Source organism: Oryctolagus cuniculus, chromosome Y (assembly GCF_051225735.1).
Source record: "Oryctolagus cuniculus isolate XC-2025 breed Fujian yellow rabbit chromosome Y, ASM5122573v1, whole genome shotgun sequence".
In the NCBI taxonomy this organism is placed as follows: Eukaryota; Metazoa; Chordata; class Mammalia; order Lagomorpha; family Leporidae; genus Oryctolagus; species Oryctolagus cuniculus.
In genome coordinates this window covers 25,135,932-25,145,026 of record NC_142889.1, presented here as the reverse complement: position 1 = coordinate 25,145,026, position 9,095 = coordinate 25,135,932, and positions in this window count along the sequence as shown.

Genomic DNA, 9,095 nt, shown 5'->3' with positions numbered 1-9,095 from the left:
TTTTGTTTGCCAATTTAAATTCCTTTGGGTAAATTCCAAGGAGTGGGATGGCTGGGTCGAACGGTAGGGTTATCTTCAGGTTTCTGAGGAATCTCCAGACTGACTTCCATAGTGGCTTGACCAGTTTGCATCCCACCAACAGTGGGTTAGTGTCCCTTTTCCCCCACATCCTCGCCAGCATCTGTTGTTGGTAAATTTCTGCATGTGAGCCATTCTACCCGGGGTGAGGTGAAACCTCATTGTGGTTTTGATTTGCATTTTCCTGATTGCTAATGGCCTTGAACATTTTTTCATGTGCCTGTTGGCCATTTGGATTTCCTCTTTTGAAAAATGTCTATTGAGGTCCTTGGCCCATCTCTTAAGTGGGTTGTTGGTTTTGTTTTTGTGGAGTTTCTTGATCTCTTTGTAGATTCTGGTTATTAACCCTTTATCTGTTGCATAGTTTGCAAATATTTTTTCCCATTCTGTCGGTTGTCTCTTCACTCTCCTGACTGTTTCTTTTGCAGTACAGAAACTTCTCAATTTGAGGCAATCCCAATAGTTGATTTTGGCTTTGACTGTCTGTGCCTCCCGGGTCTTTTCCAGAAATTCTTTGCCTGTGCCAATATCTTGAAGGGTTTCTCCAATGTTCTCTAGTAACTTGATGGTGTCAGGTCGTAGATTTAGGTCTTTAATCCATGTTGAGTGGATTTTTGTGTAAGGTGTAAGGTAGGGGTCTTGCTTCATGCTTCTGCACGTGGAAATCCAATTTTCCCAGCACCATTTATTGAATAGACTGTCCTTGCTCCAGGAATTAGTTTTAGATCCTTGATCAAATATAAGTTGGCTGTAGATGTTTGGGTTGATTTCTGGTGTTTCAATTCTGTTCCATTGCTCTATCCATCTGTTTCTGTACCAGTACCATGCTGTTTTGATTACAACTGCCCTGTAGTATATCCTGAAATCTGGTACTGTGATGCCTCCGGCTTTGTTTTTGTTGTACAAGATTGCTTTAGCTATTCGAGGTCTCTTGTGCCTCCATATAAATTTCAGCACCATTTTTTCCAGATCTGAGAAGAAGGTCTTCGGTATCTTGATAGGTATTGCATTGAATCTGTAAATTGCTTTTGGGAGAATGGACATTTTGATGATATTGATTCTTCCAATCCATGAGCATGGAAGATTTTTCCATTTCTTGGTATCCTCTTCTATTTCTTTCTTTAAGGTTTTGTAATTTTCATGGTAGAGATCCTTAACGTCCTTGGTTAAGTTTATTACAAGGTATTTGATTGTTTTTGTAGTTATTGTGAATGGGATTGATCTTAGAAGTTATTCCTCAGCCATGGCATTGTCTATGTATACAAAGGCTGTTGATTTTTGTGCATTGATTTTATACCCTGCTACTTTGCCAAACTCTTCTATGAGTTCCAATAGTCTCTTAGTAGAGTTCTTTGGGTCCCCTAAATACAGAATCATGTCATCTGCAAAGAGGGATAGTTCGAGTTCTTCCTTCCCAATTTGTATCCCTTTAATTTCTTTTTCTTGCCTAATAGCTCTGGCTAGAACCTCCAGAACTATATTGAATAGCAGTGGTGAGAGTGGGCATCCCTGTCTAGTACCAGATCTCAGTGGAAATGCTTCCAACTTTTCCCCATTCAATAGGATGTTGGCTGTGGGTTTTTCATAGATTGCTTTGATTGTATTGAGGAATGTTCCTTCCAAACCCAGTTTGCTTAGAGTTTTCATCATGAACGGGTGTTGTATTTTATCAAATGCTTTCTCGGCATCTATTGAGATAATCATATGGTTTTTCTTCTGCAGTCTGTTAATGTGGTGTCTCACATTGATTGTCTTGCGCACATTAAACCATCCCTGCATACCAGGGATAAATCCCACTTGGTCTGGGTGGATGATCTTTCTGATGTGTTGTTGCATTCTATTGGCCAGAATTTTATTGAGGATTTTTGCATCTATGTTCATCAGGGATATTGGTCTGTAATTCTCTTTCAGTGCTGCATCTTTCTCTGGCTTAGGGATTAAGGTGATGCTGGCTTCATAGAAAGAATTTGGGAGGACTCCCTCTTCTTCGATTGTTCTGAATAGTTTGAGAAGAATTGGAGTTAGTTCTTCTTTAAACATCTGGTAGAATTCAGCAGTGAATCCTTCTGGTCCTGGGCTTTTCTTTGTTGGGAGGGCCTTTATTACTGTTTCAATTTCTGTCTCAGTTATGGGTCTGTTTACGTTTTCAATGTCTTCCTGGTTCAATTTAGGCAGGTTGCATGTGTCCAGGAATCTATCCATTTCTGATAGGTTTCCCTGTTTGCTGGCATACAAGTCCTTGTAGTAATTTCTGATGATTCTTTTTATTTCTGTGGTGTCTGTTGTTACATTTCCTTTTTCATCTCTGATTTTATTGATTTGGGTCTTTTCTCTTCTTTTTTTAGTTAGTTGGGCCAATGGGGTGTCAATTTTGTTTATTTTTTCAAAAAACCAGCTCCTTGTTTGGCTGATTTTTTGTAATGTTTTTCTTGATTCAATCCTGTTGTTTTCTTCTCTGATTTTAATTATTTCTCTTCTCCTACTAGATTTGGGTCTGGTTTGCTGTAGGTTTTCTAGATCCTTGAGGTGAATTGAAAGCTCATCTATTTGGTGCCTTTCCAATTTCTTGATGTAGGCACCTATTGATATAAACTTTCCTCTTAACACTGATTTTGCTGCGTCCCATAAGTTTTGGTATGTTGTGCTGTTATCCTCATTTACTTCCAGAAAGTTTTTGATTTCTCTTTTGATTTCTTCTATGACCCATTGTTCATTCAGGAGCATGTTGTTCAATCTCCATGTGTTTGCGTATGCTCTAGGGATTCCTGAGTTGCTAATTTCCAACTTCATTCCTTTATGGTCTGAGAAGCTGCATGGTATGATTCTAATTCTTTTGAATTTGCTGAGACTTGCTTTATGGCCTAGTATGTGGTCAATCCTAGAGAAGGTTCCATGTACTGCTGAGAAGAATGTAAAATCTTTAGCTGTAGGATTGAAAGTTCTGTAGATATCTGTTAGATCCATTTGGGCTATAGTGTCGTTTAAATCTACTGTATCCTTGTTGATGTTCTGACCGGATGATCTGTCTATTTCTGAGAGTGGAGTATTGAAGTCCCCCAGTACTACTGTATTGGGGTCTAAGTCTCCCTTTAAGTCACTTAATAAATCTTTTAGATAAACTGGTGCCCTGTAGTTAGGTGCATATACATTGATAATTGTTATATCTTCCTGTTGAATTGATCCCTTAATCATGATATAGTGTCCCTCTTTGTCTCTCTTAACAGTTTTTGTGGTAAAGTTTATGTTGTCTGATATTAAGATGGCTACGCCAGCTCTTTTTTCATTTCTGTTGGCATGGTATATCTTTTTCCAGCCTTTCACTTTCAGTCTGTATGGATCTTTGTTGGAAAGATGTGTTTCTTGTAAGCAGCAAATAGATGGGTTTTGTTCCTTAACCCAATCAGCCAATCGGTGTCTTTTAACTGGACAGTTCAGGCCATTCATGTTCAAAGTGACTAATGATAAGTGGTAACTTTGCCCTGCCATTTGCCAAAGATAAGTTCTAATATATGCTTTGAATTCCCTGTGATCTTTTGCTGTGAGCTTTCCTTCCTTGGTTTCCTTCCTTTACCTTCTTTCATATTGATGACCGTGTTTCTGTGTTTCTGTGTGTAACACATCTTTAAGCATCTTTTGCAGGGCTGGACGAGTGGCAACAAATTCTTCCAATTTCTGTTTGCAATGAAAGGTCTTTATTTCACCTTCATTCACAAATGATAGCTTTGCAGGATATAATATTCTGGGCTGGCAGTTTTTCTCTCTTAGTACCTGGGCTATATCTCGCCATTCCCTCCTAGCTTTTAGAGTTTCTGATGAGAAGTCAGCTGTGAGTCTGATTGGAGATCCTCTGAGAGTAATCTGACGTTTCTCTCTTGCACATTTTAGGATCTTTTCTTTATGTTTCACTGTGGAGAGTTTAATTACAACGTGTCGTGGTGAGTATCTCTTTTGGTCGTGTTTATTAGGGGTTCTGTGAGCTTCCTGTACTAGGATGTCTCTGTCCTGCTCCAAACCTGGGAAATTTTCTGCTAATATCTCACTAAAAAGGCCTTCTAATCCTTTCTCCCTCTCCATGCCTTCAGGAACTCCTAGAACCCGAATGTTGGGTTTTTTAATAGTATCCTGAAGATTCCCGACAATATGTTTTAGATTTCTAATTTCCTCTTCTTTTCTTTGGTCTGACTGTATCCTTTCCTGTTCTCTGTCTTCTAAGTACGATATTCTCTCTTCTGCTTCACCCATTCTGTTTGTAAGGCTCTCTATTGTGTTTTTCATTTGATCTATTGAATTCTTCACTTCAGTCACTATCCCAGTTTCCTGTTATACTAGTTGTTTAGTTTCATTTTGATTCCTACTTAATATTTCATTTTCACGAGAGAGATTTTCTATCTTGCCCGTTAAGGATTTGTGTAGTTCAAGAATTGGTTTTTGAGAACTTCTTAATGTTCTTATCAATTTTTTGAGATCTGCTTCTTGCATTTCTTCTATGTCATCATCTTCATAATCTTGAATTGGGGTGTCTTTTTCATTTGAGGCGTCATGGTGACTTCCTTGTTTTTATTACCTCGGTTTTTGCGTTTGTTATTTGGCATATTTGGTTTCTTCACTGTGGTGCTTTTTCTTGTTATACTATGACTCTAGATTAAGTGGACTATCTGTTTTTGATGGAGCCTTAGGGCTTGAGATGGGTGTGGCCTGAGAGCTCTGTTTGGTGTGCCAAAGGTGACACTCCCAGGTTAGGTGTGGTAAATCTCTCTCTCTCTTTCTTTTTTTTTGATTCAAAAGGGAAGTAATTCCACACAGCTGAACAAAGTTGGAGGTAGTTAGCAGGCAAATGATATACCCACAGGAGCCAGAGATCGGAAGCTCTTTCCCAAGAACCCTACAGGGAATCTGTTCAGCCCTCAGAGTGGGCTCAAATTCTCCTTCAGTCTCCCACTGGGTTGCTAAAGTTACGGAATTGTAGCGTCTCTGGAGAGTGCTCACATGAATTCCGTGAGTTCTCTCCCCCACTGTCTCTTTTTACACAGTCTCAGTTCAGTAGCACCACAAATTTACTAGGTCCTAATCTCCTGTTAATTCGCCCTGCCCAGAGTCAGGTTTTTCTGCTAGGCTCAGGGCCAGTGCAGACCTGAGGTCACTCTGTTTATGACGTATGTCCAAGATGGCGCCTGCTCTTTGTCTTGCTCACCCTTGAGAGGTGAGCGGAGAGAGAGAAACCCGTGTCCGTACTAGTCACCCTTTTTTTCTCTCTCTCTCTCTCTCTCTTCCAGTTAGCCTTGTGAACCTACCCCCCCTGGAGGTTGTTCCCTCTAGTCTCCTCTCTCCACTTGCCTGCCGGTGTCTCAGGCTATTGAGGTTTGGCTCACCTAGCGTTCCAGCGCTGGTGTGTTGAGTCTGCCGCGGGTGTCCTGAACTGTGGGCTCCCACGCTCTCCACGCAGGTCCGCTGTGAGTCACGCATTCTGGAAGAGTTTCTTCTGCTGTTTCCTCCCCTACTCTTCCTTGAACCTGCAGTATCTCCACTTTTATTAAACTATCTCTCCCCAGACTATCAGTGTGCTCCCTTCCTATTCCGCCATCTTGCCGGAAACCAAGGGATCAATTTAATTAGAAGATTTGATGATGGCACGTATATTTGCAACCGATGCTAGGGCATTCAATTTTACAAAACAAATGTTAATGGTTGTAGAAGGAGACTTAGGCTTCAACATAGTAATTATGGGGTACTTCCACACATCATTTTCATTAAAGGACATTAAAGGACAGGTAAAAAGATAAAAATATACAAAGTACAAAACAGAGCTCATCTACAATATAAACCAAATGCAACATTCAATCCCACAGCTCCAACATAGAAATTCATTTCATCAATGAACTGAGCATCCCCTACAATGAACTTTGGTCTTAAAGCAAGTTTCAACAAATTTTTTAAAAAGTGGAACCATATTGTGTAATTTTTCTGACCATAATTGAATCAAGGTGGAGTTGAACAACCAAAGAAATTCTAGGAAATATACCACAAATAGAGAATAAAGAACATATTCCTGAATGATGAGTGGATCACAGAAGAAATAAAAAAAAAGAAAAATTCTTGAAATAAATGACAAAGAAAGCACAGCATACCTTTCAAACTTGATTAAAAAATTTGGGGTGCAAATCATAACCTGTATAAGAAAGAATTAATACTTCACAAACCAAAGTTGGAATTTATCCAGATCATGGGTCTTTTTCTCATGAATATCTTAATTTAGGCTTAGATTTTGGATCACATGGACAGTCTAGCCTTGCAACAGGATTTATAGTGGCAGATTTTGGATCATGTGGTATCAACTCAATTTGTGAATATGCTGGAGACTAAGGTCAAAGATAATCTTGCTCAACCATGTCTATGTGACCAAACTTGAAAAAAGACTTTACATACAAGATCAGGTGAGATTCTTCATGTTTAGTGGGTATTGTCACATTTTGTGATTGGGAGAAATAGGTAATGAATAGCGGACTACAATAAGAGAAAAGCTGGCAGTACATGCTGGATGGATTATGGACCTTACTCTATGAATCTACTTCCTGAGAGCATTTTAGTGGATTATTTTATAGTAATGAATTGGAACATGAGCATGAAGACTTTTCTGAATTAATTCCATTATGGAGTAACTGAAAATGACAATCACAATGAAGCACCACATTACATCAATTACAGTGCCTATTATGGAAAAAATGTGTTGACAAGGCTGGAGAAGCATATCATTTGCTGCTGGTGTGAATGTATACAAAACATTTGTCTTCTTCCTACTTACTTATTTCATGGAACATTATGTCTTCAATATTCATCCATGTTGTAGTGTTTATCAAAATTTTATCAAATTATCAAAATTTTCTTTTTAGATCACAGTAATATTCCATTGTGTGTGTCTGTGATTTGCATATCATTTAATGGGGACAGTTACAAATTTGAGATATTAAGAAATTGGAAAGTTAATTTGACTTGTGGTTAGGGGGAGTTAAGAGGTAAAATAAGATTGGATGAGGTCATCATGGTGAATCTCTCAGGATTGGCTGAATACTGGTGACTTTCAAAGACATCAAAGAGACACTTTCATGCTCTCTTTCTCTTGCCATGTGAAGCCCTGTGCTTCCCTCTGGACTTTGCCAATGACAATTGCATCACCAGAAGCAGCCCTTCAGTACTGTCATCCATACAGGCTCCATTGTTTTAAAACTGTCTACTTATTTATTTTATTTGAAGGGCACAAGAGACAGGAGTAACAGAGACAGAGACAGAGACAGAGACAGAGACAGAGACAGAGACAGATGGACTATCAGATTATTTACTCTCCACACAACCAGCAATACCAGTCCTGGCCCAGGATGAAGCCAGGTGTCTATAATTCAATCTAGGTCTCCAACATGGTTGACAGGAACTCAAGCACTTGAGGAAACACCTGCCAACTCCTAGTGTTTTCATTAGCAGTAAGCTGGGATTGGAAGCCCACTCCAAATGGATTCACATGAGGCAAGAAGAATAGCTCAAATTTACTATTGATTTAATTTTTAATTGAAAGGCAGAGAGAGAAGAAAAGATCTTCCATTTTATGATTCACTAGCCAAATGTTCACTTCAACCAGGAGAAATCCAGGAGTCAAACTTGATTATGTTTCCTAAGTGGGTGGCAGGGACTAAAGCAATTTCATTATATGCTGCCTTCCAAGATGAACATTAGCAAAAAGGTGGGTGATATGGAGATTATCAAGCACCAAAATCAGGTACTTTGATATGGGATGTTGACATCCCAAGTGGCAAGTTAAGTTTTTGTGCTGAAGGCCAATACCTGAAGATATAGCTGAGCTATTTACCAAACCCTTAACACAGGTAAGAAGCATTAAAACTGTGTTCCCAGTGTTGTTACGGACTTTTCTCTTCATAATGGTTCACATGTATTGCTCTAACTCCAGAATGCTTTTTCCTACTGACTGCTACGTACCAGCACATCTCAGGAGGAAGCACAACTCATCAATGGGTTACTTCATTATTCCAAATTTTTTAAAAGTGACATTGTTAATATAAAAATTAATTTTAATGAGCAGCCACTCCTCCTCATTTTATACTCTGCATGTAAATAAAATGTAGAATAAAAATTTAAAAGTGAGAAAATAGAAGTAACAGGATTTTACACCAGATGAAATCATTACATGAAAGAGGAAGGAGTCCAAGGAAAAAATCATATTTTGGTAATGTGGGTCAAGGCTAGCTGGTGGTAATTCCTTATGCAAGCATAAAAGAAGAATGAATGCTATGGTTTTCATTTCAGATTTGCTGGGCTTGAGATGCCATTTGCAAAGTCACAAAGAATCTCTCAGTAGAGTAGAAAATATGGTCTAAAGTTATATTTAAGGCTTAAGCTGTAAGGAAACAGGAGCAACAGATCACAGCCTACCAGATATGTCAAGGAGAATTGCATAATGGGATAAATCAGAGACCACACGGAATATTGAATGTGTGTTACTAGTAGAAAAACACAATTCCAGGAGAAATACAAGAAATCAATAATAAGGTCAAGAGAGAAACAAACAGATAAGAATTTTCAAGGGACAGTCATGTGTACTAGTTTTAAATATGGCAAAGACAAAAAATGAGAGGTAACCATTTGGCCTAGTTCTTATTATGTCAGTTAAGATTGTACCTTTGGGGCTGATGTTGTGGTGTGGTGGGTTAAACCACCAACTGCAGAGCTGGCATACCATGTGGGCACCAGTTCAAGTCCCAACTGCTTTAATTCAAACCCAGCTCGTGCACCTGGGAAAGCAGTGTACAGTGGCCCAAGCCTTTGGGCCCCTGCACCCATGTGGGAGACATAGAAGAGGTCCGTGGCTTCTGGCTTTCATCTAGTCCAGCCCTGGCCATTGTGGTCTATTGGAGAGTAAACTAGCAGATGGAAGATTTGTCTCTCCCTATCTCTCTCTCTCTCCCCTCATCTCTCTGTAATTCTGCCTTTCAAATAAAATAACAAACCTTTGA